Source organism: Schistocerca nitens, chromosome 2, assembly GCF_023898315.1.
Source record: "Schistocerca nitens isolate TAMUIC-IGC-003100 chromosome 2, iqSchNite1.1, whole genome shotgun sequence".
In the NCBI taxonomy this organism is placed as follows: Eukaryota; Metazoa; Arthropoda; class Insecta; order Orthoptera; family Acrididae; genus Schistocerca; species Schistocerca nitens.
In genome coordinates this window covers 1,087,864,730-1,087,881,494 of record NC_064615.1, presented here as the reverse complement: position 1 = coordinate 1,087,881,494, position 16,765 = coordinate 1,087,864,730, and positions in this window count along the sequence as shown.

Genomic DNA, 16,765 nt, shown 5'->3' with positions numbered 1-16,765 from the left:
ACGAGACCCATTTCTACGTACAGCATCACGATGGACGTAGCCATGTTTGGAGGCTCCGAGCAGAACTAATACAGCATGCATTCATCGCTGTAAGGGCCCAGCACCTATGGTGATGGTATGAAGTACCGTTACCAAATTTTAGCACAGTCTCGTCTGGTTCACACGGCCAGTAAGTTGGACGTCTGACCTGTCGAGGCTGGTGGCTGTTAAGGCAAGACCGCATCTTTCCCATGCTGTTCTGATCTATGATAAAAATAATGTTCTACTGTTGCTCTGCGCAGCACGTTCTTCAGATCTACCGCCCGTCATGAAATGTGGTCATAGACTGGCGAGAGACTTGCACATCACCACTTGCCAGCCACTATGGTTGATGAATTCTAGCACTAGCATCAGTTGCCGTACCCATATATATCATCAGTTCTAAGTCTGATTTAGTGTACATCTAATTTTAAGTCAGTATTGCTGCCAGAGATGGCACCCCAGTACACTAAAATTCGCGCCTTGTTACTCCCAAAGCACCTACAAATTCAGTTATATAATCTTCCTGCTAAACTGAATACGAACATTAAAAAGAATTTCGTTATTTCCTATCCCTCCTGGTGTTTCACGTGTTCTTGAAGTACACTAAAACATGGAAAGTTTCTCTACTGTGATACTTGAGGCGACGTGGCTCTCGTCGCCCCTCAGGTTGGCTTTACGAAATGTAATTTTTATGGTAATCTTGTATCGCTATGAAAGTGTAATGTCACATCGAACCAATGACCTTACTCCCTGTATGAGAAAAGCGCACATTGTCATTGTATTATCTCTGAATTTAATTATCTCTGTTGTTGAATGTAATGTTAATGACTCCGATTTTGTTCTTGCTCTGATAAAGACAAAGGGAACTTGCAATTGTGAATATTCCATACTACAACTCCATAGTGAGAGTAGAAGTTGTATTCAAGGAAGAACTAAAGGAGTGCTCATCTCTATAAATAATTACGTGAGACTCGAACGTAAACATTACCCTTTCCAATCATTCTAATTACTACAGAAAGTATCATCTATAACACATTGGCGTGGAGTTGGAGAAACGTTGGAGAGATTGGCGAAAGAACCTGCAAATAAACAAGGCAACTTTCAACGGACGCAAGAGCACACAACAAGAAACCTACCACAGCTCTTTGCCAACATATTACCACGCGACAAAACACACACAAGGCAAGTTTAGTTCGAATGGAAATTTCAAAACACCATTTGAAAATCAAGAATAGATGCTAATCTTGTCTACAAACCCATAAAGTACAATAAAAATGGCAATATAAGATATTTGTATGCTTTCTTTCCCGTCACTTGTGCTGCCTGGCCTAAATATAATTTCCTTCTGGTGAACCGATTTTTTTAAAATACTGAGTGTTCGTAATTAAAATTCCAGTTTCAAAACGCTGTAGACAGTTTAACAGCGCTCAGAATAACGCCAAATTTCAACAGTATGTAAGGCAGTCATGTCATTTTGATGTTTGTATGTCATCGATGTGCACGTCAGAGAGAGAACAAATTACGTTACTGTTAAACAATCTTTAGTCTTGTCATGGCACAGTCTTTGCCTCTACGCAGTCTGGTACATTCTTAGTTGAAGTTTCGTAGGTGATGGACGCAATCTGTAGTCCTGTGTTGACTTGTGATGGTGGCTGTTACATGAAGAAAGATTTATTGTAAAGAACAGCAAGGATGAGAACGATTTATGAACTGGAGGGCCAAAAGGGTATAAATTTTGAATAATGTTATTCTTTTTGAAGAGAAGAAGATAAGGTTGCAGCACTGCGCAGCTGGGAATGTTATTGTCAGCTAGCTAACTTGCTCAGAGCTGAGAGAAAAACCACACTCTTTCCTGAGTCGTACATTAACATATTAACTGATTAAGCTGTTTTTTTATAGAAATTCTCTGTTGACATTGTACCGTTTTTAAATCATTGTTCACTTTGTTAAGCATAGTATTGTTCACACCATTGTTATATTTGAAGATCACGTGAAGTTTTACTCTTGTCTGTATGAATACATACTTCGTTCTAAAATCGTCGTCTTGGAGTATTATTTCATAGGAATAGTCTCTCTCCCCACGCCCAATTTTTATCATTACGCATTATTATATGCAGCAGCTCGGATATGTGTTTAGTAATAAAAATCTATCTCAGCCACTGCCTGCTTGCTGTTGTGTTTTCGAGAAATATGCAACAAAATTTTCAAGACGCGAGGTAAGTGGAAATTTTGATTAGGGCCAATCGTTGTTTTCCTACAGTTACTCGTTTAATATAAGGACATGCTGTATTCAGATCAGTTACAGTTCAGTTCAAATTAGGCTCTGATTAGTGAAAGGTTAGCATACAAATTTAAGTTGGATGAGTCTGTGGGGACATAGTTTTGGTAATACGTAGAGTTCTATAGAGGGGAGGTGAAGTTGGGCTGAATTTCAAACAGAAACAAATATAGTGGGCAGGTTACAAGCATATTATTGCGACCTAGCAGGAAACTTCATGGAATAAAAAGGAATCTAACGAAAAACTTACCATGGATGTCGCGCTGTAAGCATCGGAATACGCGCACCAACAGACTCGCTGCACATGGCTGTTTCTCAGTTTGCTTCCGAGACGCCCAAGACTGCTGCTTGTTAAGCTCTTTTACAACAATGATGACTGTGCACCAGTAGCCCTGCAGAAGTACTGAACGCACAAGGGTATAAAAAAGGCATTGATCCGAAGTCTTCTAAGGATCTGGAGAAAATGATTACAAAATTCGAAAAGACAGTTTCTTTAAAAGTGCAGCGCGGGAAAGGAGGAAAGCAGTTAATCTGACGTCTGTCGAAGATGCGGCCTCAGAATTCCAGGAGGAGTCGAGCAGTGGTGTGGATACATGCAGCGCATGGTTAACAGTCCGAACGTTGGACATGGCTGCGAGCGTGGTGCATAAAGTTGTATGAAACAACCTGCGTTGCTATCCATATAAAACCACCTATGTCCAGTACCTGTTTCCTGCTTACCTGTCACTAAGACAAACGTTCGCTCTGAAATTTCTTGCTCACATGGAAGTGTACGATGAATGACCAGAGAATATTATGTGGAGATACGAAGCCCATTTCCATCTTCAAAGACGTCTCTATAGCACAACTGCTGAAATTGGGCGACAGAAAATCAACACGCACATTACGTGGTACTACTCTATTCTACCAAAGTGACTCTGTGATGCGAGTTGACGGCATCGTTCGTCGTAAGTCCGTATTTTTCTAGCATTAGCGTTAAACAGAGCAGATATGTTGATAGCATCATTTTTATGCGATACGGCGCTTCTCCACTCGTTGCACAGCCAGTAAAAAGGCTGCTGTAGCGGTATTTCGGAAGTGCTAGAACTACCACCCGTCATTTCGCTACAGCCTGTGGGGTTATCTGAAAGATACTGTGTTCAGAGCTCCAGTTATGGACGTAGATTAACTCAGGGCACGCATTGCACAATGTATTCTGAACGTGACCCCCAAGGCACTCCGATCTGTTGTCGAAAATGCTGTTTCTCGATTTATCTTGTGGCAGAAAACGGTGTACAGCATACTGAATATATCTTGCGCCAGTCTCTAGGTAATTAAAAACCAATGTCATTTTGCTTCTTATACGGTTTTTCGCCCTGTGATATTTGAAAACAGATGTCATTTTGTTTGTTATGCTTTTCTGGCCTCAGGACAATTAAAAACGGATTTTTTCCCATCAGTTTTGGCACAACCTCGCCGTTGTGGATGAGCTTAGCTGAGTTACAGTGACGCAACTGTTAACTGCTGAGCAGTCATGGACGTATTAAGGTTCATCTGTCATTTGTAGCCGACCCTATTTACGCTAAGACGCTTACAGTGCCATCTATCTTTTTTTTTACGTTTTCCCCAGCGTCAAACATACGCTGTTCAATTTGACGTCATTATGAGCAGTGTTTCTCTTTATACACTGTTTTGAAACTGGAATTTTATTTATGGACACCTTGTACACTCCTGGAAATGGAAAAAAGAACACATTGACACCGGTGTGTCAGACCCACCATACTTGCTCCGGACACTGCGAGAGGGCTGTACAAGCAATGATCACACGCACGGCACAGCGGACACACCAGGAACCGCGGTGTTGGCCGTCGAATGGCGCTAGCTGCGCAGCATTTGTGCACCGCCGCCGTCAGTGTCAGCCAGTTTGCCGTGGCATACGGAGCTCCATCGCAGTCTTTAACACTGGTAGCATGCCGCGACAGCGTGGACGTGAACCGTATGTGCAGTTGACGGACTTTGAGCGAGGGCGTACAGTGGGCATGCGGGAGGCCGGGTGGACGTACCGCCGAATTGCTCAACACGTGGGGCGTGAGGTCTCCACAGTACATCGATGTTGTCGCCAGTGGTCGGCGGAAGGTGCACGTGCCCGTCGACCTGGGACCGGACCGCAGCGACGCACGGATGCACGCCAAGACCGTAGGATCCTACGCAGTGCCGTAGGGGACCGCACCGCCACTTCCCAGCAAATTAGGGACACTGTTGCTCCTGGGGTATCGGCGAGGACCATTCGCAACCGTCTCCATGAAGCTGGGCTACGGTCCCGCACACCGTTAGGCCGTCTTCCGCTCACGCCCCAACATCGTGCAGCCCGCCTCCAGTGGTGTCGCGACAGGCGTGAATGGAGGGACGAATGGAGACGTGTCGTCTTCAGCGATGAGAGTCGCTTCTGCCTTGGTGCCAATGATGGTCGTATGCGTGTTTGGCGCCGTGCAGGTGAGCGCCACAATCAGGACTGCATACGACCGAGGCACACAGGGCCAACACCCGGCATCATGGTGTGGGGAGCGATCTCCTACACTGGCCGTACACCACTGGTGATCGTCGATGGGACACTGAATAGTGCACGGTACATCCAAACCGTCATCGAACCCATCGTTCTACCATTCCTAGACCGGCAAGGGAACTTGCTGTTCCAACAGGACAATGCACGTCCGCATGTATCCCGTGCCACCCAACGTGCTCTACAAGGTGTAAGTCAACTACCCTGGCCAGCAAGATCTCCGGATCTGTCCCCCATTGAGCATGTTTGGGACTGGATGAAGCGTCGTCTCACGCGGTCTGCACGTCCAGCACGAACGCTGGTCCAACTGAGGCGCCAGGTGGAAATGGCATGGCAAGCCGTTCCACAGGACTACATCCAGCATCTCTACGATCGTCTCCATGGGAGAATAGCAGCCTGCATTGCTGCGAAAGGTGGATATACACTGTACTAGTGCCGACATTGTGCATGCTCTGTTGCCTGTGTCTATGTGCCTGTGGTTCTGTCAGTGTGATCATGTGATGTATCTGACCCCAGGAATGTGTCAATAAAGTTTCCCCTTCCTGGGACAATGAATTCACGGTGTTCTTATTTCAATTTCCAGGAGTGTATATACATATGTGCAAGGTCCGTCATAATTTTGGTGTAGCACGTACAGTTGAAAGTACACGATAACACGACACTAAAAGCAAAAAGGTCCAGTAAACATAGGACCACAAACGAACCGTTTGCGAGATAAATGCAACTTTGTGCTTACCATCTCCTGCTGACGTGATTGTTTGTAAATACTGTATGTATCTTTTACATTTTCGAGACATGAGTTGTAAAAAGAATGGATACGACAGTACAGTACACAGAGCGCGAGCGAGGTTACGCATTGGTTAGCACACTGGAATCGCATTCGGCAGGACGACGGTTCAAACCCGCGTCCGGCCATCCTGATTTAGGTCTTCCGTGATTTCCCTAAACCGCCTCAGGAAAATGCCGCGATGGTTCCTTTGAAAGGGCACGGCCAACTTCCATCCCCATTCTTCCCCAATCCGATGGGACCGATGAATTGCTGTTTGGTCTCCTCCCCCAAATCAACGAAGCAACCAACACAGAGCACCACTCATGTCAGATGCTTCCGGAGAGTCAGTTGTGTTGGACGTGTGTTGGTGGTAACATGGCACATTACAGTAACGAGGAGTATGCGGATATTCATTTCATGTACGGGAGGGCTACTACCAATGCATGGGAGGTTGCACGGTTGTGACAAGGAGGATACACTGCCTGAAAGCATTCCGAAGATCGAACATGTACAAGGGTGCGTCAGAGCCTCCGAAAGACTAGGAGCTTTGCAGATGCTGCGAGAGTTTCTGGAGGATAATACAATGTACCCGTACCATCTACGCCGAGCTCAGTGTCTTAGCAAGGCGTACTGCGGTCGTCGACTAACGTTCAGCCACTGGATACAACGACAAGCTGTAAGCAACCCTACGTTAGACAATAACGTTTTATTTACAGGTAAAGCAGGGTTCACTCGTGATGATGTGTCGCAAGTCTCACATTTGGTGTCATCTAGGCTCCAACCCACAAGCTATCTATCAGTCTTTAGGTCAGCGTCGTTTCTCATTTGAATGTATGGTTAGAAGTATTAGGTAATCTTTTTGGACGGTACATGTTACGAAGCAAACTGAATCGACGGAATTAATTTCAGTTTCATTGTCTCTCTGATTACTTGAGGAGATTCCCTTACAAGGGAACCTCCCCATCGCACCCCCCTCAGATTTAGTTATAAGTTGGCACAGTCGATAGGCCTTGATAAACTGAACACATATCAATTGAGAAAACAGGAAGAAGTTGTGTGGAACTATGAAAAAATAAGCAAAATATACAAACTCAGTAGTCCATGGGCCAGATAAGCTCCATAATTGACACTGAGGGCTTAGGAGCGCCGTGGTCCCGTGGTAGCGTGAGCAGCGGCGGACCGAGAGGTCCTTGGTTCAAATATTCCCTCGACTGATAATTTTACTTTCTTTATTTATGCATAGTTATTATCTGTCCGTTCGTTCATTGACGTCTCTGTTCACTGTAATAAGTTTAGTGTCTGTGTTTTGCGACCGCATCGCAAAACCGTGCGATTAGTAGGCGAAAGGACGTGCCTCTCCAATGGGAACCGAAAACATTTGATCGCAAGGTCATAGGTCAACCGATTCCTCCACAGGAAAACACGTCTGATATATTCTATACGACACTGGTGACGCCATGTGAGTCACATGACAGGAATATGTTCCCGACCCACCTAACTTGTACACTTGGCGAATGGGTAAAAAGATTCTTCTACTTTGCCCGATTTAGGTTTTCTTGTGGATGTGATAATCACTCCCAAAAAAGTGATGAAAACATAAGAGTTTGTCACATAAACTGAAAATAAAAAATTAAACTTTTTACTCGATGGAAGGTTTGAACCAAGGACCTTCCGTTCCGCAGCTGCTCACGTTACCACGAGACCACGGCGCTCCTGCGCTCCCATCGTCCTTAATGTTGCCTATCTTACATTGAACTACTCAGTTTGTATATTTTGCTTATTTTTTCACAGTTCCACACAACTTCTTCTTGTTTTCGCAATTGATCTGTGTCCAATTTTTCGAGGCCTATCCACTGTGGCAACTTATAACTAAATCTGAGGGGGGTGCGATGGGGAGGTTCCCTTGTTAGAACAACGTCAAAGGATGTGCTTCATGCATGATGGAGCACCACCACATTTTGCTGCTTTCTGAGACGACATGTAACGCACCAATATGGCCATAGATGGATTGGGCGAGGAAGACTTGTACCGCAGCCTTAAAGACACCTGATCTGAGCCGGCCGGAGTGGCCGTGCGGTTCTAGGCGCTACAGTCTGGAGCCGGGCGACCGCTACGGTCGCAGGTTCTAATCCTGCCTCGGGCATGGATGTGTGTGATGTCCTTAGGTTAGTTAGGTTTAATTAGTTCTAGGAGACTAATGACCTCAGAAGTTAAGTCGCATAGTGCTCAGAGCCATTTGAACCATTTTGAGCCACCTGATCTGGACCCCATGGATTTCTTTGTTCGGGGCCACCTTGAAGGTATAGTGTACGCGAATCGGGTTAACACGGTTGAAGAACTGAAACAAAGACTTGTCAACGCATGTCGAGAATTTCGTGTCTGAGAAGATTCGAAACTCATTGCTGCTATGGGTACAGGCCTACATCTTCTAATTACAAGGATAGTCATGCAACTGTTGTCATGTTCATTCAGAACCATCTGCACTTCTACCAACGTATCTCTAACAACCTCAACGTTGCTGTCTCTTGACCACGTAGTCCTGGGTTCGATTCCCGGCCGGGTTGGGGATTTTCTCTGCCCGGGGACTGGATCTTTGTGTCGTCCTCATCACTTTATCATTATGATTGGTGACAGTGGCTCTATTGGATTGTGTAAAAAATTGGACTGTGTAAAAATTGGGCCTTTGTATGGGCGCTGATGACCGCGCAGTTGAGCGCCCCACAAACCAAACATCATCATCATCATCTAGCAATCTTTCTTAATGTTGTTACCTTTTCCTAACTGGAATGACCTTTACACCGAATCTAGTCAGTGATGGCGGGTAATCTCAAAGTCGCAATTATCTCGCGAACTGTACGGTTGCGGACCTATGCTGACTGAGAGTTTTTTTACTACGTGTATGGCCTACTTTCAGATGTATGCGTTTGCTCCCTTAATCATGACACACTCTGTACATGTCATTCCAGACTGCCACCTTTATCCGTTATTCCAATTAACGACGCTTTCAAAGCGATGAAAAATGATTATATCATTTGTTCCTTTAAAGGAAACTAATTAGACTCGTACAGCGGATAATTACTCATTACGCAAACAGCAAAAAAGCCCAGTTTCCATTATTCGCTATGTGGAAAGAGAATTACAAATCACCTCCGCCGCCTGCGTAACAGGAAAACACATTTCTGCGGACTGTTCGTTTAATCCGACGTTGTTATTGCGACATGCAATTCTGCAGTTGGAAGAGCATCAGAAGCGCTAGCTATCGAACTCGACCGAAACAATCGCACTGATGAATCGGAATTACCTTGTTTCAACTCACGCTTCGCAGCGAGACGACAGGAAAGCCGATTACGAGACGGCGGCGAGGCTGGTAATACGGATCCCCGCTAATCACCAGGTTATTTGTTACGAGATAATAAGCTCGAATGGAAAGCAAATATGTTTACAGTAATCTGCATCGAACGAAGTAGCCGTGGTGGATATTTTTTGCTTCTCTGATATACTGTTTGATTCCCTGCCTGACTGTGTAGACGTTTGCGTCATTATTTTGGGCGCATCACACCAAAACTTTATCCTCGCAATCGGATATCAGTGGGCAAAATTGTCTTTCAGTTGAAAAAAAAAAAGTATATTTGTGATTCACTTGCTCTAGAGTATCAATACGAGTGTCAGAAATGTACGGATAATAGTCAAGTTAGCTTTGATACATCTTCCCCAAAGTACATATAAGCGCTAACATACCATAATCGTTTTAGTAGAGTGTGTTACTTCTGTAGAGCCACATTGAAGAAAGTGATGTGGTGCTGCAGATAAACGAATGCCTTCATCCCAAACTGAACAACACTACTGTCAACAGCATCTATGGAAAGTGGCTGAAACACGGTGAAACCACGAGTTCAAATGGTTCAAATGGCTCTGAGCACTATGGGACTTAACTGCTGAGGTCATCAGTCCCCTAGAACTTAGAACTACTTAAACCTAACTAACCTAAGGACACCACAAACATCCATGGCCGAGGCAGGATTCGAACCTGCGACCGTAGCGGTCGTGAGATTCCAGACTGTAGCTCCTAGAACCGCTCGGCCACACCGGCCGGCGAACCACGAGTAGGTGACAAAGTGCTGGAAATAATAATATCTCCATGTATTTGTCTCCCTGCACGTATCCTCTGCCAAAATTTTTTTTCTGTGCATCGGTCCAGCTGCTAGGCATCACGCCAATAAATGATTCAATGAAAACAACCAAATATACGAGGGTTATTCGGAAAGTAAGGAACGATCGGTCGCGAAATGGAAAGCACAGTGAAAATCAGATGAAGTTTTGTACAGTTGTGTTGGGCAGTGTCTCTAGTATTCCCGTCGATCGCTTTACGTCGTTCTTTTTAGTTCTGAGCACGCAGGGAACACATAAAGACACCTAGAACAATAGTGTTTCCCTCCAAGTACAAGGGCTGGTGAGAAATTTCGCCTGAAGCTATGCAGCCAACATTACGTAGCTGTCGTGCGTTTTCTTCTTCAAGACAATTCTCAGCCGAATTCTGCAGAGGCAATGAAGATGCTCCTTCATCGTTTTCAGTTGGAAATGTTTGATTACCCACAATACAGCCCGTACTTGTCCCCCTCTGGGTTTCATCTCTGCTCACATGAACCGCTGACTATGAAGACAACATTTTGGCACAGAGAATGAGCTGTAGGCCAGCGTAGAGAACTGGCGGAAAGCACTGGCGGCTGCCTTCTCTGACGAGGGTATTGGAAAGTTGGTACAACGCTACGACAAACGTCTAAGTCGGATCTGCGACTATGGAGATAAGTAGCTGGAAGTTGTAGCTAACTGTTGCAAATAAAACTGTTTTGATTTTTACTGTGGTTTCCATTTCGCGACCTATCGTTCCTTACTTTCTGAATAGCCCTCGTACGTCCTTCTTTCCAGGCACGAAAGTACTTTACCGTTTATGCCTGATCGTGCTACACTCGACTATGTAGATGAAAAATGTTTCAAGTATAGCTCTGCTCCACCGATATCGAACCGTTACCAATATTGGCAGTACAATTTATTTCCTCTAGGTTTTGGTTCACTTCAGTAGACAAATTTGCTGTCATCAACACAGTCTATCCATGGCTCCGATGTTTTGCCTGATGTATCATACACTGCACCCTAATCACTTCTTACCTTCCGGTCTCTGTTCCTTGTGATAACTTGTTAATGTCTTCTGGATTGTATCTAACCTCTCACTAACTTGTTCATGTCTTCTGGACTGCATCTATCTTCTCACTGAGCTTGTGAATGCATTCATTCTACTCCGTGCTAACAGCACTGAGGTTATTACGGATAAGTTCATCAATTGCTAAAGTCATTACTCCCTTTATATTCATTAGATTCGATGTCAAAACATTTCCGTTATTCTCTACTTTCCTTTTCGCGCCATTGCTTCTCTTTCCACTCATAACGTTTTTCCTCCAACAATTTTACCAACTGTTTATGGTTTTCTACGAATCGTTTTCGTCATTCGCCAGATGCAATCTGACCCTGTCCTTTGAACTTTTCATTTAAAATTCCATCCTGCTCGCCTGACGTCACATTAATTTGGTCAGCGAGTGTTTTTGTTTCGCAGCTATTGCTGCCATAGGGAATTCTTTTCATGTCCATTGTGCCATGAATGCTCTCTGATGTTCTTGAGGAATGGCTTCTGCCGTATATAAAATGGTTTTTTGTTCTTCCGATAACGGATCTGTTTTTTCCTACGCCATGGTCATCGACATTCATCAGGATTTATAATTTATTTAATATCTCCTTAATCTGATTATGGGATCCACGACTTCTAGCAAAATTAAGAAAATAAAATCAAGATCCCCTAATTAACTATCTCAACATATAAGGAATGTAGGAAAACTCTAAGTATGGAACACTGATATGCGCAGTGCTCAATAGCAACGACGCTAAACAATCTAGGTGCGCTTCTACAATAATGCATGCAGTCACACTCGATTTCCACCATTACACAATAATAGCATAACTGCTACTAGGGCACCCAGCCTTAAAAATTAATAAATTTGACTGCATGCATTAAATTTCACTAAAAATTGTTGAAATTCTTCTTGTTGCACATTTTATGTGCAGAAATGGAATATGTTGACCTTTATGTGTCCATGACAACAGTAAATGTTTTACTTTTCTGCTCGTCAATTCCATTCTTTAGTCTCATACAAGGATTGCACGAAATTCTCGTATTTCTGGGAAGCAGAGTAACATACACGGATTAATACAAACATAATAAAATTAGAGCATAAATTTCACTCTCATTTATTATTAATTTCCTTATCCAAAGATTGCACCTCTCAGTCCTGTATTGCGTTGCCAATATTAATATCTCAACCTAGTTACTTGCCTTAACTGTTTGTATCTGTACCTTCCTTCCATAGCTTTCTGAGTGTAACTGTTCTTGTTATTTTCACCTGATTGTGTTTGCTTTGTTCCAGGAAAATGGCGTCACCATCGAGCAAATTCTAAGAGATCATCTGAAAGTTTTTCTGCAACATTAAAATATGCGAGATTATGTTAATACCAAAGATATTAAGAGTTTCTTCGGAAGGTAAAGTTGTATAGTTTAGAATATGAGCGGATAAACGTAACCAGATAACGACTGATTCAGGTGGGAAAGGTTTCCGACAAGATTAACAGGCTTTGAAAGAGGAACTGAAGTTGGAGCTAGAAGCACGGGACATTCCATTTCGGAACCCGCTAGGAAATTCAATTTTCCGAGATCAACAGTGTCAAGAATGTGCTGAGAATACCAAATTTCAGGGATTACCACTCACCACGTACAACGCAGTGCCGACGGCCTTCATTTAACTATCGAGAGCAGCAGCGTTTGCGTACAGTTGTCTGAAATCAATGTGGGACGTGCGACGAACGTATCCGTTACGAGAGTGCGAAGAAATTTGGCGTTAATGGACTGTGGTAGCAGACGATCGACGCTAGTGCCTTTGCTGACAGCACGATGTCACCTCTCTCGCGCCTCTTCTGGGTTCGTGACCAAATTTGTTGGACCCTATCAGATGAGTCCCTATTTCAGTTGGTAAGAGCTGATGGTAGGATTTGAGTGTAGCGACTCCACGAAGCAGTGGACCAAAGCTGCCAACAAGGTACTGTGGAAGCTGGTTGTGGCTCCATAAGGGCGTGGGATGTGTTTACGTGCCTCACTGATTGGAAGTGGTTATGCTCGGCTATTTGGAGACCATATGCATCTAGCTGCGCATGAACTTCGTGTTCCCAAACAACGACGGAACTTTTTATGGATGAGAATGCACCATGTCACCAGACCACAATTGTTCACGACTGGTCTGAAGAACATTCTGGCCAGTTCGAGCGAATTATTTGCCACCCAGATCGCTCGACATGAATTCCATCGAACATTTATGGGACATAACAGAGAGGTCATTTCGTGCACAAAATCCAGCAGGGCAACACTTTCGCAGTTATGGACGACTCTAGAGACAGCATGGCTGAATATTTATGGATGGGACTTGTTGGGTCCATACCATGTCGAGTTGCTGCACAACTGCGGGGAAAAGGAAGTCTGACACGTTATTAGGAAGAATCTCATGACTTTCGTCATTTCAGTGTATGCAGTAATGCTATCTTTTTCGCATCCTCAACTATTGTATGCTTATTTAAACTGTACCTTTTACTATTTCTTCGCGTATGCATCTATTTTACAAGGCTTTTAGAACGATTAAAGGAACGAATTACGTATGAAACTCACAGGAAATCTATAACTAGAAAACCAGACGTTTCGTAGAAGTTGTGAATGCTCTCCGTATCTTAAGACTCTTCCATTCCACTCTGTACCACTGTCTGTAGCTACGACAGTAGCCGATTATCTTGTCCTGTATACACTCTTGGCCATTTAAGCTAACTGGAGACATCACTGATTCTTAGTATGACTGCTTCTTTTCATCAGCTCCTCGTACAATGTTCATTTCTGTATGTTTTTTTCAGGTTTCGACCTGCCATTTCTCACTGCTTAGTTATGATTTGTATTAACATCAGCACATGGAAATCTCTTCCTGTCTAATACCTGATACCTTACCTTTGTAAATGCTCCAGGTACAATCCTCCTATTATGACCTTCTTCAGACTCCCTTGCTCTCTTTGGTTATTTCGAAGAGTGCAGTTTTCATTAGTCCAAACATATGCGAGACCTCTCTCACTTATCGCTCTGGAATATACTCCCTGAAAACTGACTCCTTTTCACTACCTTTTATATTCCCATTATTATTTTCTTCCGTTTTCACTTGTATTATTAATTTCTCATTTCCTCATAGGCCTATGCTTTATCAGTTTTCTCATCATCGTCGTGTTGCAACGAAATCGTGTAAACCTAATGACTGCTACTGGTGTGAATGTAAGAAAATGGCAACATTCCTTCTGATTTTGAAACTTAGTAATCAGTGCGGCTGTCTACAGGGGCATGCCGAGAAGTAATGCCTCCGAATTTTTTATTCTCAGTATAGGCTGAGTTATTAACGTCAAACCGAGAGAGGTGGCGCAGTGGTTAGCACACTGGACTCGCATTCGGGAGGACGACGATTCAATCCCGTCTCCGGACACCCTGATTTAGGTTTTCCGTGATTTCCCTACATCGTTTCAGGCAAATGCCGGGATGGTTCCTTTGAAAGGGCACGGCCGATTTCCTTCCCAATCCTTCCTTAACCCGAGCTTACGCTCCGTCTCTAATGCCCTCGTTGTCGACGGGACGTTAAACACTAACCACCACCACCACCATATTAACGTCATGCATATTACTAGGTCAACTTTCCCGCTTAGTTGGTGCAAGTGGCAACCATCTGCTGCTAGAGGGCTACGATATGTAGCGTGTAACACGACGGTATCCAACGTAACTCTGTCGTTGCGTGAGAAACAGCGTGGTGTAATCGAATTTCTAACTGCAGAAGTGTTCATTTACACATGCAGCATCCTCTCCTTCTGCTGCACAATGCCAGACTACACACGAACGCTGCAGCAGTTGCAACTATTCGATACCTTGGGTTCACCGTAATCGATCAGCCTCAGTAAAGTCCTGACTTGGGCCAGCCGAATTTCATCTGTTTCCAAATCTTAAAGAACACCTTCGAGGATTTCAGTTTCGTGCCGGCCGCTGTGGCCGAGAGGTTTCAGTTGCTTCAATCTGGAATCACACTGATGCTACGGTCGCAGGTTCGAATCCTGCCTCAGGCATGGATGTGTAGTTCTAAGTCTAGGGGACTGATGACCTCAGATGTTAAGTCCCATAGTGCTCAAAGCCATTTGAAGCAGAAGTGAGGCTGTGGTCCCGTCAGCGAAGTCAGATATCCTACAGTGATGGTGTCAACGAACTGTTCTCTCGTCGGGAGAATAGTGTTCGTCGCCAAGGTGACTACGTTGAGAAATAAATATGTAGACATAAAGAGGATTAGGTTGTTTGGGGGAAGAGGCCAAACAGCGAGGTCATCGGTCTCAAGACATGAAGAATAAGGTGTCGAATGTTAATAATGTTTTAACAATTTACACATAAAAATTCGGGGGCATTACTTTTCAACATTCCCTAGTACATTCAGTGATCAGATGATTTTCGAAGCTGCATTTCAGATACATACCTCCTTGGAACCGCTTTTCAATGGCTAGGCTGCTATATCCATTATAGCTGTGACCAGACCCGCCTAATAGCTAGGCTACAGTAAATTACAAACGTTTGAATCACAAAATCTGATCTTATGAATGTAAACTATTGTCTACTTCTGTCGCAACAGTGCTCCCGCGACATATGCCGGTACCACGCAAATTTTCGTATGAATATGTGTATATAAATATTATTTAGATAATTAATACTGAAGGGGGAGGGGGGGGGTAGTCATAAGGTTTCAGTAATCACCTGGAATAAATCGAGGCCACGAAATTTGAATTTGATATTATTCCTGTGCATTTTTACCCTTCATAGCAATGCATATTTCCCAATTATCGATGTCTTGGCGGAGGCCTTGCTTGTAGAAATCTGTATAAAATCTGTTCAAGAAACATCCATTCTCTAAAATCACCTTATAATCAATTTGAAAATGATTGCCACACAGTTGTCTCTGCACCCGAGGAAAGAGAAAGAAGTCATTGCGGTCTGTGCAGAATAAACGTGGGAGTTGTCTTGGAGCGAAAACACATTTAGATAGCTTCAAGTGACAATGGTTGAGTCTTCACCTTCTTCGGGAGTGGCGAACCACAAGCTACGCTAATTGCCTTGCTCCTTCCTCTCGGGGTCATAGTGATACACCAATCACTCATTCATGATGATTAGTCAGCTAAAGAAGTCTTCTGGATTGGCCAGACAAATCTCAAGGATCTCTGCTGCTGTCTTGGTTTGGCATGCTTGTAGGATGGATACAAGCAATCGCTCTACGCAGCGGGTATCTGTCACGTTCAGGATGAGGTGTACGATGTTGAAAGTTCGACTTTGAATGATTCCTCCTCTTCCACTACCGCCTACTCTGTGATACTACCAATTTCGAGCACTAGATAGTTGGTTTGCCATTTCGATTTTCATCATTCATTGTCCGACTTGTTTGACCACACTGGAAACCTCAGTGCCACCCGGCTAGCCGAGCGGTCTAACGCGCTGCTTCCCGAATGGGAAGGCGTACCAGTCCCTGGCACAAATCCGCCCGAGGAATTAGTGTCGAGGTCCGGTGTGCCGGCCACCCTGTGGATGCTTTTTAAGGCAGTTTTCTATCTACCTCGGAGAATGCAGGCTGATTCCCCTTATCCGCCTCAGTTACACTATGTCGGCGATTGCTGCGCACACTGTCTCCACATACACATACACCATAATTACTCTGCCACGCAACCATCTGGGGTTTCTCACGTCTGGTATGAGAGGTTGACGGGAGGAAGGAGGGGGGGGGGGCGGATCCACTAGGGACCGAACAGCACAATAACCCTGGGTTCAGTGTGGGACGGCGGTGGTGTGGGTGGACTGCTATGGCCTGTTGTGGGGTTGGGAACAACTGAAGGCTGCGGCGGCACTAAGCCTCTCCAACCTTTCTAGGTCCCCGTTGTGCGTTGAGCATTGTCACGATGCACTCCCACCAATGCAGCATGGATTATTGTAGTGTAGTTCCCCTTCAGGTTCCGAAGA